Source organism: Pogoniulus pusillus, chromosome W (assembly GCF_015220805.1).
Source record: "Pogoniulus pusillus isolate bPogPus1 chromosome W, bPogPus1.pri, whole genome shotgun sequence".
NCBI lineage: Eukaryota > Metazoa > Chordata > Aves > Piciformes > Lybiidae > Pogoniulus > Pogoniulus pusillus.
In genome coordinates, this window is record NC_087308.1 from 257,483 (window position 1) to 273,603 (window position 16,121).

Consider the following 16,121-nt stretch of genomic DNA (forward strand, 5'->3'; position numbering starts at 1 on the left):
GGGGCAGTGGACACAAACTCAATCACAGGAAATTCCATCTAAACATGAAAAAAAACTTTTTTACTGTGAGGGTGATGGAGCACTGGAGCAGGCTGCCCAGAGAGGTTGTGGAGTCTCCTCTCGAGATCTTCAAAACCCTCCTGGATGCATTCCTGTGTGACCTGCCCTAAGTGGTCCTGCTTTGCAGGGGGGTTGTACTCAATGATCCCCAGAGGTCCCTTCCAAACCCTAGCATTCTATGATTCTATGAAAGACAGCTTTGTGATGCAGGGACTGTCTTTCTGAGTCTTCATTTATGTTGACGAAGGCAGAACTGGGAGTAAAGTGCTAAAATAATTCTATGTATATGGATGTGGGACACTTGTTTGTGTTGCTGCTGGCGTGTTCCATTCAGAGAAAAAGCTGATCTGGGGATTTCTATTTTCCCCTCAAGTAAAGTACAAGACCTCTTCTGTTTCACACAACATTAGTCTTGGGAACTATCTTGAAAGCTATAATGAGTACCTTGGGACTTAGCTACAAGTGACAGAACCTCCTATTGATCACTCTTCACCTGTAGCAGTTGAGATGGATACTGGTTTATGTCCAATAAGGACCAGATTCTGAATTTTCCTCACTGTTTTTCTGTCCCATTTTACAGTCAGCTGGAATAACCAAACATTTGTATTAAGGAATACTGCTTTGCTTTTCTGATTTCAATCACTTAGACACATGACGGTGAATGTAAAGGAGTGTATAGCACAGCTTAGCAGTGGGGAGCGGTAAGGAAGTGACTTGTTTTGTATCTCAACATATAAGATGTAAACAGATTGGTTTTAACTGTATGTCACCCTTGTCATATACTTCCTAAATGTATGGAAGGTGTCACTACATGCTAATGAGACAGATGTTTCTTTAGATGCTTGTGTCACGGATGGGGTATTCTGTGACCTACGCCGATTAGGTGGAGGGGAGAAATTCACAGAATCATAGAAACATAGAATCAACCAGGTTGGAAGAGACCTCCAAGATCATCCAGTCCAACCCATCACCCAGCCCTATCCAGTCAACTAGACCATGGCACTAAGTACCTCATCCAGTCTTTTCTTGAACACCTCCAGGGACAGTGATTCCGCCACCTCCCTGGGCAGCCCATTCCAATGGCAAATCACTCTCTCTGTGAAGAACTTCCTCCTAACATCCAGCCTATACCTACCCTGGCACAACTTGAGACTGTGTCCCCTTGTTCTATTGCTGGTTGCCTGGCAGAAGAGGCCACCCCCCACCTGGCTACAATGTCCCTTCAGGTAGTTGTAGACAGTAATAAGATCACCCCTGAGCCTCCTCTTCTCTAGTCTAAACAGCCCCAGCTCCCTCAGCCTCTCCTCATAGGATTTGTGTTGCAGGCCCCTCACCAGCTTTGTTGCCCTTCTCTGGACATGCTCCAGCACCTCAACATCTTTCTTGAATTGAGGAGCTCAGAACTGGACACAGTACTCAAGGTGTGGCCTGACCAGTGCTGAGTACAGGGGAAGAATAACCTCCCTTGTCCTACTGGCCACACTGTTCCTGATGCAGGCCAGGATGCCACTGGCTCTCTTAGCCACCTGGGCACACTGCTGGCTCATCTTCAGCTTACTATCTATCAGTACCCCCAGGTCCCTTTCCTCCGGGCTGCTCTCCAGCCACTCAGTCCCCAGCCTATAGCACTGCTTGGGGTTGTTGTGGCCAAAGTGCAGAATCCCGCACTTGACCTTGTTAAATCTCATCCCATTGGCCTCTGCCCACCCATCCAGCCTGTCCAGGTCCCTCTGCAGGGCTCTCCGACCTTCCAACAGATCAACACCTACTCCTAGCTTGGTGTCATCTGCGAACTTACTGATGGTGGACTCAATCCCCTCATCCAGATCATCAGTAAAGATGTTGAAGAGGACTGGGCCCAGCACTGATCCTTGTGGAACACCACTAGTGACTGGCTGCCAACTGGATGTGGACCATTCACCACCACTCTCTGGGCTCTGCCATCCAGCCAGTTCTTGATCCAGCACAGAGTGAATCTGTCCAAACCATGAGCTGCCAGCTTGGCCAGGAGCTTCTTGTGGCAGACAGTGTCAAAGGCTTTGCTGAAGTCCAAGTAGACTACATCCACAGCCTTTCCCACGTTCCCCAGGCAGGTAACCTGATCATAAAAGGAGATCAGGTTGGTGAGGCAGTGTTGGGAATCACATTCGGTGGAGCGCTATGGGAAGATGACTCCTTGTTCACCAATATGGTTAGATGGTCAAATCCACTTTATTTCCGTGATACAGTGACTTATATGCATTCTAGCAAGAGGCGTGCTCAGCTTAAGATTGGTTACAGTCAGAGGGTCCAGAGTTACATGTAAGGTGTGCATAGGTTAACTTATCACAACATTCTAAGGGTCAGCCTTCCAGACCACCCACTCCAGCCCCCTTAGTTATCTAGTCTCTGCCCACTGCAGCTGTGTGTGGGGTGCTCAGTTGTTTACATCTCGGTTTCCTGGCCTCGCTGGGAACCAAGGACATTCTCAGTGCCAGTTACCCATGTTTATGACTTTATGTCCTCGACTGGTGAGAAATTCTTCCACAATTCCCTCTTTTTCTTTTTGAGCGACCCACACCTGGCTAACTGCCTTAGTTAAGCTCTTCTTAATGCAAGCAAAGACAATACAAGCGCATAGCAAAATTATTATGAAAATGACAAATAGCTGTAAGCCTTCTCCTTATAAGCTGCTTAACCACCCCGGGATTGTCCCAAACAGGTTCTGCAACCAGTCATCAAAAGTCGATGTTTCCTTTTCGATCTTGTCAATATGGCCTTTCTACCAGGTTATACTCTTGTGAATGGACTCACCATGATCTGATAAATTCAAACAACACATCCCTTCGAAGTCCTCGCAGCCGTGTCCTTGGGCTAGCAAAAGAAAATCAACGGTTGCTCGATTTTGCAATAGGGCATGACGAAGGCTATTTTGATCAACCAATAGTTGTCCTAAAACCTTTGTGGTGACATTGGCTTGTTTTGCTGACCAACACGCGAGTCTCTCTAGCTGTACTAATGCTTTTCCAGCTGCTCCTCCTGGTAGAAATACAGCTAAGGCAACACAAGCAGCTGTAGATAATAATTGAACGTTGTCATTGCAATTAGGACTCAATTTTAAAGATCGCTTAGGCCGGCGTTGGGCTAGGTCCCTGAGCTGACTAAGATGAGGGGCAAACATTGTCAGTTTACCCAGATAACATGGACCTCCATAAACGTTCTTGGTATGCCTTGCCAGGCTCTATCACCACAAATAAGGAACACATCAGTGGGAAGTGCCTTAGCGGTTCTGTTGTTCCACAACAGATGACCTCGGCCCCTTCTTGATGCTTTGACACCATAACACCAATTGTTTGTTCCAAAAGCACCTAAGGGTCTAATATGGGCCTTGTCAGTGTTGTTTGAACCGCAGTGTCCGCCCTCATTGCTAAGGAAGTTATCATAGGCTGTTTAACACAGGGGTGAATGGTGCAGCTACAAATCAACAGTGCTACAATCAAAAGGAATAAACCTGTTAGAGCTTTCATCAGTAGCATTAGTCTGGCAAGCTAACAACCCAAGCTTAGCTAACAATCCCAAAAGCTATTTCTGCAAGCGACAGTAAGTCATTCGTTCAAAAACCCAAAAGTGCAGACGAACATCACAGTCACAGGAGAGTGCAGGTGTGCCACGTCTGCACTGGCTCTGTGTGGCAGTCGACGCTGCAGACTCGCAGATCACTCAGCTGTCGAGTATTCTTCTCAGACTCCCATAGTTCTGGATTCACTCGATGTTCTCATTACACTCCTTAGCTATGAGCTGTGTCTGACTATTGTGCTTAAGAACTACAGACCTCTAAATACAATACAAAGATATGCCCTAGATGTTACTATCGGTCTATTCTACTTAGGCCTTTTCCCACAGTTCTTCATCTGCTTTCAGAATTTAGGGCAGTGTTTTTTTATCTCTTGCAGGGCCCTTGCAAGAGAAAAAAGTCACATTGCCATCTCATGCCAATTTGAGTGGGCCTTGGCCTTTACAAAGCTGTTAAACTGAACCTATTCCATTAAACCACAATCACTGAAAACTCGTAAAAATACCCAAATTCGTTAGCCATGGTCCAAACCTTAAAGATCCATACAAATACAATCATCATGTCAGTGCTTCTTTCAAGTCCTTTCACAGTTCTGCCGTCTGAGCAAGACTTCTGCTCACTTTAGGAAAAAACAAGTTGGTCATAATCAGGTTGGTCTTCATCAAGGCCTGTGAAGATAAATGGTCAAACACAAGCAGATACAAGAACAAATGCAGACACATCCATTGCCTAGGCTAGCAGATCCACTGGCCTAGTCTGTATGATGTGATTAGAAAAATCTCGAGAAAAGAAAAGATTTCTTCTGCTAACCTACTGTCCTCTAACCCGTTTTCCCCTTTTCAATAATGCCTAAACGTACCCAAGAAAAACATCCCATAACATCCTTATGTCCTAAGTTCCCAAAACTACAAACCCTTAGTCTTAACTTATCTTACCCTAAATATCTATCAGCTATAGGAACTTCAAGAAAAGGCAAGGAAAACCCAAGAAGATAACAATACCATGGTATTCTCAGAAAAAGGAAAAGTCAGAATTGTCACAAGGCTCATTTCATTGCAATTTGCAGCTGTTCCGGTAAACTTCTATACTAGTCCTGTCTTTATCTGTTATTGGGGGAAGGAGCTGACTGGCATTAGCCTACAAGCTCTATCATTCCCTGCTCCTAGTCCAGAATCTGGTTAGTGACTTGCAATGTGGATCTCAGTGCCTACACCCTCGCTGTGAGAGGCAATGCATCTGAGTTCTAGTCTGTCCTGCTTGGTGCCTTCCATGTCTGTATAAGTTTCCACCCATGGTCAGTGGCATTGGCATCTCTGCTATATCCTAGCAATCTCCCTCTTTTTCTTTTTGCCACTGAGTAGTGGGTGCAAAAGTCATTGTTGCGTAGTCTGTAGAAAGAATTAACCAGTAAGGCGATGGTAAATACCCCAGTCAGGAACTACTAGCTATCATTTCGAATGCAAACTGTTATCATCAGGTGACTAAAAAAATACACCTGTGCATGTCCATGCCTGTAACAGGGGCAAAAATGGTCCTAAGTCATCCTCGTCATTCTTGCTACCATTTCCATAAACTTTCTGACATCTGTCTTCAGTAGCATAGTATCACAGTACCATCAGGGTTGGAAGAGACCTCATAGGTCATCAAGTCCAACCCTTCACCACGGGGCTCAAGGTCAGACCATGGCACCAAGCGCCACGTCCAACCTTGCCTTGAACAGCTCCAGGGCACCAGGGACGGCGACTTTACCACCTCCCCGGGGAGCCCATTCCAGTATCCAATCAGTCTCTCAGTGAAGAGCTGTCTCCTCACATCTGGCATTGTCTAAACAGCTTCGAGGCTTCGCTGCCTTCTAGCAGGGAAAAAAAAAAAAAATCCGTAAGAGGAGATAACTCCGGCAGAAAAAAAAATCAGTAAAAGAAACAACGGGCGGGGGGGGAACGGGGCCCCGCGGGCCCTCCACAGGTGGCTAGAGGGGGGGAGGAGGAGGGGGAGGAGGCCAGCAGCCGCAGCGCCGCTTTTGTCCTTGGCCCTCCATCTCGCCCAACCCCCAGCTGTTTCAGGTCAGCCACCACTTGTTGTTTTCGTCCTTCTCCCATCCCACTACCAATCCTTAGTACACAACATGAAATCTACCCTGAAAACTTCCAAACTGCCGTCTGTCCTCTCAGACTTCAAGACAGACAGAGAAAAAAGGCAGAGGTGAAGCTGTGAGCTATCGAACAGCTAATCTCCCTGTAGCCATACAAACGCAAATTGACTAAACTCCGAAACTACCCAAGGAAACCCACAAACTCTTCCCACCCCACCGATCCCCTCAGCATCTCCCTCAGTCCCCCAGCTGTTGAAGACTCGCGGGAGACCCCTCGGCTTTGGGATGCGGTCCGTCGGAGATGGGCGGGCGGGCGGCGGTGAAGGGGGCGGATCTGAAGACTGTTCCACCGAGCCGCGGGAAAGGGAGGGTCCCGAGCCGTCCGGTGCGGTCGCGTCTGCCGTCGGTCCATTCTCTCTTTACCGTCCGTTCCTCTGTACATTCAGTAACGTCTTTTACCGGCTGAAAAACTAAAAGGCGGTGTCCTGTATCGCGTGCAGCCATCCGCGGGGACGCGCGGGCTACAGCGGCAGATTCGACACAGTACACACAGCGGCAGGCAGCCGCCCTCCGCGCGGCAGGTCCGAAAACTTTTCCAAGCTGAGAAGCGATTGTAACTGGCTGCCGGCGGGTCGCTACGGGCAGCCGCCATCATGGGTGTGTCAGTGAGTCGCTACGGGCAGCCGCCATCATGGATGTGTCAGTGAGTCGCTATGGGCAGCCGCAACAACTCAGTCCCAAGCGCATCTCTCCCAGCGCTCCGGCTAGACCGATCAAAAAGTCCTTAGCTTCCTACGCACAGCCCACAGAGCTGAAGCAAGACGAGATGTCTCTCGGAGACTAAGACTCGTCAGCGGGGACAGAAAACAAAGTCATTCACATAGTGATAAACAATTGCACACACCCAGTTCTCTTCGGGGGCTTGCAAATGCTTTGCAACGAACAATCAGCAGAGAGTTGGTGTGGTCTGCATGCCTCGCGGCAAAGTTGTGTACTCAGAGCGGCTCGCAGGCTCAGCTTCAGTCACAGATGGTACTATAAAGGCAAATCGCCGGCAACCTTGTTGCGAACCGCGTATCGCTCCCTGCCGTGGATACGTTCTAACATGTCTCTTGCCGATGTCCCTGTGGTCAACGTGACTACAATCGGGTTACCGGACACGGCTCCAGTAGGGAAGGAGGGCGGAGGCGGGCGCGCGGGGCGGGTGACACGGGTGCCTGCCGGGATCGTACGGCACGCTCATTTTCAACTCCGCCACAGAGCTGGCAACCTTCCCAGCCACGCCTTTAACAGAAGCAGCTCTGCCGAGACCGAAAAACCGAAGCACGGAGCCTTCTCTCTTCGGGACGCTCGGGGCGGGGGTGGAGGAGAAACCTGGCGCCGCGCACGCGTCAGAGCTGTTCGTAGCGGCCGGCAGGGCTAGGAGTACCAGGAAGACCACCGCCGCCGCCTTGCATTCGGCTTTCATCCTTAGTAACGCGTGGAGCACCTCCCGCCGGGCGGGACTTAGCTGGCGGCTCGACTCAGAGTGTGTTCCGTTGCTAAGAACCGCGTCCCACAGTGCGTCTCCGACCTCCCGCTGCACTTTCGATCTTAAAATCATGGGAGGCTCATTACTCGCATGACCCTGCGCACACGCCCGGGCCAGCAGCTCTCAGAGCTCAGTGTCCGGCGAACTTCTCTCACGAGATAAATACGCCAGCAGATGCAGTGCCCCAGCAAATCCACTGTGGGCCTTACCTGCCTTACACACGGGCTGTTCACTCCGGAAATGAACGTCCAGACTACTGCCACCTCGGGGCAGCGCTACCCGGCCCAGCGGCACCGAATGACGCTTACTCTCTCCGATACGGAGAACGTCCCACAAGTTGATCGGACCCCTCTGTCTTCGGGCCAACCCTCCGGCCCCCAATGCAGTCTCACCTGCGGCCGGCTTGTGTCCTGACTCCTCTGTTCGAGCGCCAGATGTTGGGAATCACATTCGGTGGAGCGCTATGGGAAGATGACTCTTTGTTCACCAATATGGTTAGATGGTCAAATCCACTTTATTTCCGTGATACAGTGACTTATATGCATTCTAGCAAGAGGCGTGCTCAGCTTAAGATTGGTTACAGTCAGAGGGTCCAGAGTTACATGTAAGGTGTGCATAGGTTAACTTATCACAACATTCTAAGGGTCAGCCTTCCAGACCACCCACTCCAGCCCCCTTAGTTATCTAGTCTCTGCCCACTGCAGCTGTGTGTGGGGTGCTCAGTTGTTTACATCTCGGTTTCCTGGCCTCGCTGGGAACCAAGGACGTTCTCAGTGCCAGTTACCCATGTTTATGACTTTATGTCCTCGACTGGTGAGAAATTCTTCCACAAGGCAGGACCTGCCCTTCCTAAACCCATGCTGTCTGGGCCTGATCCCTTGGCCATCCTGTAGGTGCTTTGTGATGGCACCCAAGATGACCTGTTCCATGACCTTGCCTGGCACTGAGGTCAGGGTGACAGGTCTGTAGTTTTCTGGCTCCTCCTTACGACCCTTCTTGTGAATGGGGATCACATTGGCCAGCTTCCAGTCTTCCAGGACCTCTCCAGTGAGCCAGGACTGCTGATAAATGATGGCGAGTGGCTTGGCCAGCTCATCTGCCAGCTCTCTCAGCACCCTAGGGTGGATCCCATCCAGTCCCATGGAATTGTGGGAATCCAAGTGTCTTAGCAGGTCCCTTACTTCTTCCTCATGGATTAGAGGGGGACTGTACTGGTCCCTGACTCCATCCACCACTTCAGGAGTCCAGCTGTCCTGGAGACAACCTGTCCCACTAGTGAAGATTGAGGCAAAGAAGGCGTTAAGCACCTCTGCCTTTTCCTCATCCTTTGTCACTATATTCCCCTCTCTGTCTAACAAGGACTGGAGGTTGTCCTTGCCCCTTCTCTTGCCATTCATATATTTGTAGAAACATTTTTTATTTTCCTTGACAGCCGTGGCCAGCCTAAGCTCCAAGTGGGCTTCTGCCTCTCTAATTTTTCCTCTACAAGACCTAACAACTTCCTTGAACTTTTCCTGGGACACCTCCCCTCTTTTCCAGAGGTGATACACTCTCTTTTTAATCTTTAATTTTTAATTAATTAATGCAAGAGAATATTTATAAAAATATATATATTTATTAACTTCCAGTATTTCAACTCTCGCCACCCCCAACCACTGAACTTTAATATTAAAAGCATTCTTTACATGGTTATGAAGACATTATGGGAATATCTATCTACAGAAACTTATTAATAACTGGCAGACATTGAAACTATTAACAGAGAGAGAGTTTTCCCCCCGGCTTAATGCCACCTGGGGTCTTATACTATTTGCCCAGCAAAGCTGAGCTGAAAGCTGCTCTCTGCTTTATGGCAGAGGTAATAGAAATTACAGAGGCATTTCAAGTATTTACTCACAGTTCAGGTTAATAAGAAATCACTCTCTGGGGCCTATGTCACAGCCTATTGCAAGTGTCCAGTTCTTCAGGGTCTCTGCCTGTGGACTTTAAGGCGTCAGGGGAAATGGCCGTATGCTGCTGGATCCTGCTGGCTGCTCTCTCCAGGGGTACGCAGGCAGGATCTCCAGGTGCAGAGGCAGGATTCCGTGCAGTCTGAGCACGGGTCTAACGCTGACTCCTCAGGCCGATCGAATGCAGACAAGTGGCTCTGCTTCTGGCAACCCATGGCAGTGGCACACACCAGGCAATCATGTAAAGGCAGGCATAAAGCTGCAAGGAAGTACGCAGGCAGGCAAGCAAGCAATATGGTGGAGCTGCAAGTAATGTGGGGAAGGCTGCATGTGAGCCTGTGCACCCCTATTTATTAAATGTGGGACAAGAGTTAATGGTCTCATTGGCCACTCAAATGACCAATCAGGTTGGCAGTCAGCCAAACCTTACCATACTAGGTAAAACCACAGGCCTGGACTCCAAATATGGGAATCGCATGGGCCCAGCACCAGGCAGGCATGAGCTGGGCTTGTGGGGACTTACACAATCAGGTGTCCTGGGCAACTGACTTTATGACCCCAATCTGTTGTGCCCCTTTGTGCTTGTTTACCCCTGGTGCAGGCAGAGAGACATGTCCAGGCAGAGCAGGCATAAATAAGCCTGCTTTCGGGCCTACAGGCCCTCCACAACAGCTTGTACTTCTATTGAATAATAAAAATAATATTTTCAGAATTTGTGATGTGTTCTCTGTCTGATAGTCCCAAGCACAGAGCTGGTATAAATTGGCAAGTTACTTATAATGAAACACTCAGTACTTGCCTGCACCAGTGGCTCTGCAGCTGGTTCACTTCAGTTAGCAAGCAGGTTTGCACTCCTGACGGTCAGATTTCTTTTTCTTTGATCTCTTAGAAGCATACTTTTGTCTTCATTATCACTCCCATCAGCATGGGAGGACTTCCAAAGGGCAGACTTCAGCCTATTTAAGGAACTAACTCGAAAAGTTCCTTGGGAAACAGCCCTTAGAAACAAAGGGGACCAGGAAGGTTGGAAGGCAATACAGGATCTGGTCCTGGTAACTCACCGCAGTGGCATGCAGGTGTGCACAGCTGGCTGGGAGACTATGTGAGATTCTGTCTCTGTAATAACAGCAAAGTAATTAGGCATGCAGGCATAAGCAAGAAGCAGTGCTGGCGAGTCTAAGCCTAACGAGTGAGTGAGCCTGAACGTGAGCAAGTGAGCATGAGCAATGCAGGGGAGTCTGAGCATGTTGTTTACCTGTGTATCTCTATTTATCAAGTGTGGGCTGAGATTAATGGCCCCTTGGCTACTAGAATGACCAATCAGGTTTTGGCAGTCAGCCAAACAATACCATAATAGGCAAAAGCCACAGGCCTGGACTTTCCAAATATGGTAAACACAACAGGCTAGCACCTGGCGAGCATGAGCTAGGCGCATGGGCTTACACAAACAGGGGTCCTGGGCAGGCCAGACTTCATGGCACCAGGCATATTGTGCCCCTTTTATCCATTTAATGTGTTTACCTCTGGTTTGGGCAGAAAAACATGTCCAGGCAGGGCAAGGCATAAATAAGCCTATTTTTGGGCCTTCAGGCCCTCCACAACAACCTACTTCAAGAAAGAACTCCTGAAGGTGCAGAAGCAGGCTGTGCCATTGCGCCAGAAGACAAGCCGATAAGGGAGGCAGACAGACTGGATAGGCAAGGAGCTGCTAAAGCAATTAAAGGTAAAAAAGAGGGTGTATCGCCTTTGGAAAAAAGGGGGGGTATCCCAGGAAGACTTCAAGGATGTTGCTTAGTCTTGTAGGAAAAAAAATAGAGAGGCAAAAGCACATTTAAAACATAGACTGCCACTGCTGTTAAGGGGAATAAAAATGTTTCTATAAGTATATTAATGGCAAGAGAAGGGGCAAGGACAACCTCCAGTCCTTACTAGATAGAGAGGGGAATATAGTGACAAAGGATGAGGAAAAGGCAGAGGTGCTTAACACCTTCTTTGCCTCAATTTTCATTAGGCCTCCTGAACTGGCAGATGGAGTTAGGGACCAGTATAGTCCCCCTATAATCCATGAGGAAGATGTATGGGACCTGCTGAGACACTTGGATCCTCACAAGTCCATGGGACTGGATGGGATCCATACTAGGGTTCTGAGAGAGCTGGCAGATGAGCTGGCCAAGCCACTCTCCATCATTGATCAACAGTCCTGGCTCACTTGAAAGGTCCCCAAAGACTGGATGCTGGCCAATGTGATACCCATCCACAAGAACGGCCGGAAGGAGGGGAAGACTGCAGACCTGTGAGCCTGACCTCAGTGCCAGGCAAGGTCATGGAACAGGTCATCTTGAGTTCCATCGCAAAGCACCTACATGATGGCCAAGGGATCAGGCCCAGCCAGCATGGGTTTAGGAAGGGCAGGTCCTGCCTGACCAACCTGATCTCCTTTTATGATTAGGTTACCCGCCTGCTGAATGTGGGGCAGTGTGATGGTTTGGGTGTTCCCTGCCCCCCCACACTTTAGAAATCACCCAGACTAGACTCAGCCGGCTCTGGAAATATGAATGAAGCTTATACTTACAGCTAGCACAGTATACAAGCAAATATATACAGTATATACAGTTGCATACAGAAATATACAAGGTAAAAGGTAATACAGAAACACACCTCCCCTCCCAGAAACCTGAGTCCCCAGGAGGGGCTCCCAAGCACCACTTCACCTTCCCCCTACCCCTCTCAACCTTACCCCAGTCCCAAGAAAGAATAGAGGTTCAGCTGAGAGTTTAGAAAGCAAAATGGAAGGTGAGGTTAGAGAGATGCATTTCAGCCAGGAGCCCGAGCGAGAGTGATGGCGAGAGTGTTATCAAATACTTTTGTTTCTTGTTCCTATACTTCTCAGCAAGACTGTGAGCGAAGTAGACATCACCATTGTTTTCCTTTCACAGCCTGTAATCTAGTTCTTCTCACCAAAACATTCTAGCCTGCTTCAATCTAGCACAATCCACCCCTGTCTACTTCACTCAGAGTATTGCTGAGAACTACCTGATCTAATCTAAACCATATTTACACTAATGAATATCACAAGCTCAGTTCACACTTCAATCCGACTATCTCAGATGTAGGTGATTCAAAAGCTCAGAATAGTTTTGTCTCCTCACAGATGAGATGAGAACAGAGACTCTCAGGTGACGTTGCATTCGTGCTCATGTACTGTAGATTCTCTCGTAGATTGTTTCAGTGTTGGGCGCCGATGGTACCTAGAACAGTAAACTCCTAACAGCTTGTATTATATACTCTGAATTTAAACTCTCTCAGCTAAGGTTAGATTTCTCTGTGGAATACACTGGATTTCACCATTCTCTTGCATTACCCAGTAGGTGTGACCAGGACCTTCAGCAGACACCACCCCTCGGACAGGTTTCCCTTCGCCCGAAGGAGAAAATACCCAAACAGTTTTCCCTAACGGATTCTTTTCACGTACAACAGGAACTTTATCACCGTCTACTGTTTGGACCAAATCTGATTGTGCAGGTCCTGCTCTGTTTACTGAACCTCTACTATTTACCAACCAGGTAGCTTGTGCTAAATGCTTGTCCCAGTTTTTCAGAGTTCCACCCCCCCATGGCTTTTAGGGTGGTGTTCAGCAAACCGTTGTAGCGTTCAGTCTTCCCTGAAGCTGGTGCATAGTAGGGTATGTGGTAGATCCACTCAATACTGTGCTCTTTGGCCCAATTTTTCACTAGATTGTTCTTGAAATGAGTGCCATTGTCTGACTCGATTCTCTCTGGAGTTCCACGTCTCCACATGATCTGTCTTTCCAAGCAAAGAATGGTGTTACGTGCAGTAGCATGTGGAACTGGATAGGTTTCCAGCCATCCGGCGCTGGCCTCTACCATCGTCAGCACATACTGCTTGCCAGAACGAGATCGAGATAAAGTGATGTAGTCAATCTGCCAGGCTTCACCATACTTGTACTTTGACCATCTCTCACCATACCATAAGGGCTTGATTCGTTTAGCCTGCTTAATAGCAGCACAGATGTCACAGTCACGGATGACCTGGGTGATAGCGTCCATGGATAAGTCAATTGACCTATCACGTGCCCACCGGTATGTTGCATCTCTGCCTTGATGTCCAGATGAATCATGGGCCCACCAAGCTAAAAACAGTTCACCTCGGTGTTTCCAATCAAGGTCAAGATCAGAGTTGGCATCAACTTGAGAAATCTTAGCAGCTTGGTCTGCCTGCTGGTTGTGTTGATGTTCCTCAGTAGCTCTGCTCTTAGGCATGTGTGCATCTACGTGCCGCACCTTCACTGGAATTCTCTCCAGACGTGCATCAATGTCCTGCCGTAGATCAGCACACCAAATAGGCTTTCCTTTCTTCTGCCAACCGTTCTTCTTCCAGTCCTTTAGCCAACCCCACAGAGCATTGGCTGCCATCCATGAGTCGGTGTAGAGGTAAAGGATAGGCCAATTCTCACGTTCAGCCACATCAAGAGCAAGTTGGACAGCTTTTACCTCAGTGAACTGACTGGATTCTCCTTCTCCATCTCTCGCTTCGGTAACTCTCCTGGTAGGACTCCAGACAGCTGACTTCCATCTTCGTTTGTTCCCAACAAGACGACAGGAACCATCTGTGAACAAAGCATAGTTCTTTTCCTGATCACAGAGATCACCATAGGGAGGAGCTTCTTCTGCATGGGTTATTTTCTGCTCTGGAGGTTTGATACAGTCTGTGCCTTCCGGCCAGTTGGTGACCACCTCCACCAGACCAGGTCGGTCAAGATTACCCATTTGTGCTCGTTGGGTTATCAAAGCCATCCATTTAGACCAGGTTGCATCTGTGGCAGGATGCGGTGATGAACCTTTGCCTTTGAACGTCCAGTTTAGAACTGGCAGTCTAGGAGCTAAAAGCAATTGTGACTCAGTTCCAATCACTTCAGAATCAGTTTTCACTCCCTCATAGGCTGCTAGTATCTCTTTCTCTGTTGGGGTGTAATTTGTCTCTGAACCTCTGTAGCAATGTCCCCAGAAACCAAGTGGACGACCACGTGTCTCATTTGGAGCTCTCTGCCAAAGGCTCCAAGTTGGACCATTATCACTGGCAGCTGTGTACAGAATGTTTTTAATGTCCGGACCAGATTGCACAGGTCCCAAGCCCACTGCATGGACTACTTCTCGCTTGATCTGATCAAAGGCTGCTTGTTGTTCAGGTCCCCACTCAAAATTGTTTCTCTTACAAGTCACATTGTGCAGAGGCTTGACAATTTGACTGAAACCAGGAATGTGTATCTAAGAAAGATAGAGTGTCCTTCTTATTGGTGGGAACTGCCACGCTGGAGTCTTTGTTGATCACATCCTGTGGAATGTGACGGCGACCATCCTGCCACCGCACTCCCAGAAACTGAATTTCTCTGGCAGGTCCTTTGACCTTGTCCCTCTTAATGGCAAAACCTGCTTGCAACAGAATGTCAATGATTTTGTTACCTTTCTCAAAGACTTCCTCAGCAGTTTGGCCCACACAATGATGTCATCGATGAACTGTATGTGCTCTGGAGCTTTACCTTTCTCCAGTGCATTGTGGATGACTGAGTGACAGATGGTTGAGCTGTGTTTCCACCCCTGAGGTAAACGGTTGAACTGGTACTGGATTCCTCTCCAGGTGAATGCAAACTGAGGCCTGCACTCCTTTGCTATGGGAATAGAGAAGAAAGCATTAGCAATGTCTATGGTAGCATACCATTTAACCTCCTTCGATTCCAGCTCGTACTGGAGTTCCAGCATGTCCGGCACAGCTGCGCTCATGGGTGGCGTCACCTCGTTGAGGGCACGAAAATCAACTGTGAGTGTCCAATCGCCGTCAGGTTTGCGCATAGGCCAGATGGGACTGTTGAAAGGTGAATGAGCTTTCTCGATGAGAGCCTGACTCTCCAGTTGACGAATCAGCTGATGAATGGGCAACAAAGAGTCACGGTTATTTCTGTACTGCCTGTGGTGCACAGTTTGAGTAGCAGTTGGCACTTCCAGATCCTCTATGTCATGATGTCCCACAACTGCAGATTCATCTGAAAGTTCAGGTCTAATGGACAATTTCAGTTTACCATCCTCAATCTCTACAGATGCTCTTCCAAAAGCCCATTTGTGACCCTTAGGATCTTTGAAACAACCTTGTCTCAAAAAGTCAATTCCCAAAATGCAAGGCGCATCAGGACCAGTTACAATAGTATGTGTCTTCCACTCTCTGCCAGTTAAACTGATCTCAGCCTATATCTTAGTTAACTCTTGAGATCCACCAGTGATTCCAAAAACAGAAATGGACTCTGTCCCTTTGCAATTTGATGGCAATAAAGTACACTGAGCACCTGTGTCAACTAAAGCCCTGTATTTCCGAACTTTTGAACTGCCAGGCCACCAAATGAATACATTCCAATAGATTTGGTTTTCCCCACTATCCCTTTCCTCCTCCTGGCTGGAGGCAGGGCACCCCTAATGCTGAACATGGCATGTAGGGTGTACACAATGATTGGTGTTGTTGTGAGAGGAATTGCAACTGTTGGAACAATTGCAGTTGCTCTCGGGAGCTGAAGAAGTGACGGCTACTTTTCTGGCATTGCTGCGATGTCCTGGAGTCCTGTACCCCTAAATGCCTCTCCTGCCCGGACTTCGGGGGGGAAAGGGGAAAAGCTGCCTGTTTTCCCTCCCTCCTCGCCTGCCCTGCAGCCGTGAAGGGGCATTGCTGCCTCTGTTTCTGCCACTCTGCAGTTCCCTGACTCTCTTTGAAAGAGCTGCAGTAGGTTGACCATCCCACTTGTTCATCTTCTCACCGTATTTGTCACGCAGAATTATCCAAAGTGACGCACGTGATTGCTGATGATTGGGTAGAATTTGTCTCCTCCTGGGCTGGAATTGCCTTGCAGGAGGTGGGCGTCTGTTCCTGATGGCA

The 16,121-nt window shown here is 48.5% G+C and overlaps 1 protein-coding gene across 2 annotated transcripts in view; it reads left to right on the forward strand.

Moving 5' to 3' along the window:
• Positions 1-16,121, forward strand: part of LOC135192884 (transitional endoplasmic reticulum ATPase) — a 125,698-nt gene that overhangs the window by 80,154 nt on the left and 29,423 nt on the right. The gene's annotated exons all lie outside the window — the stretch shown is intronic.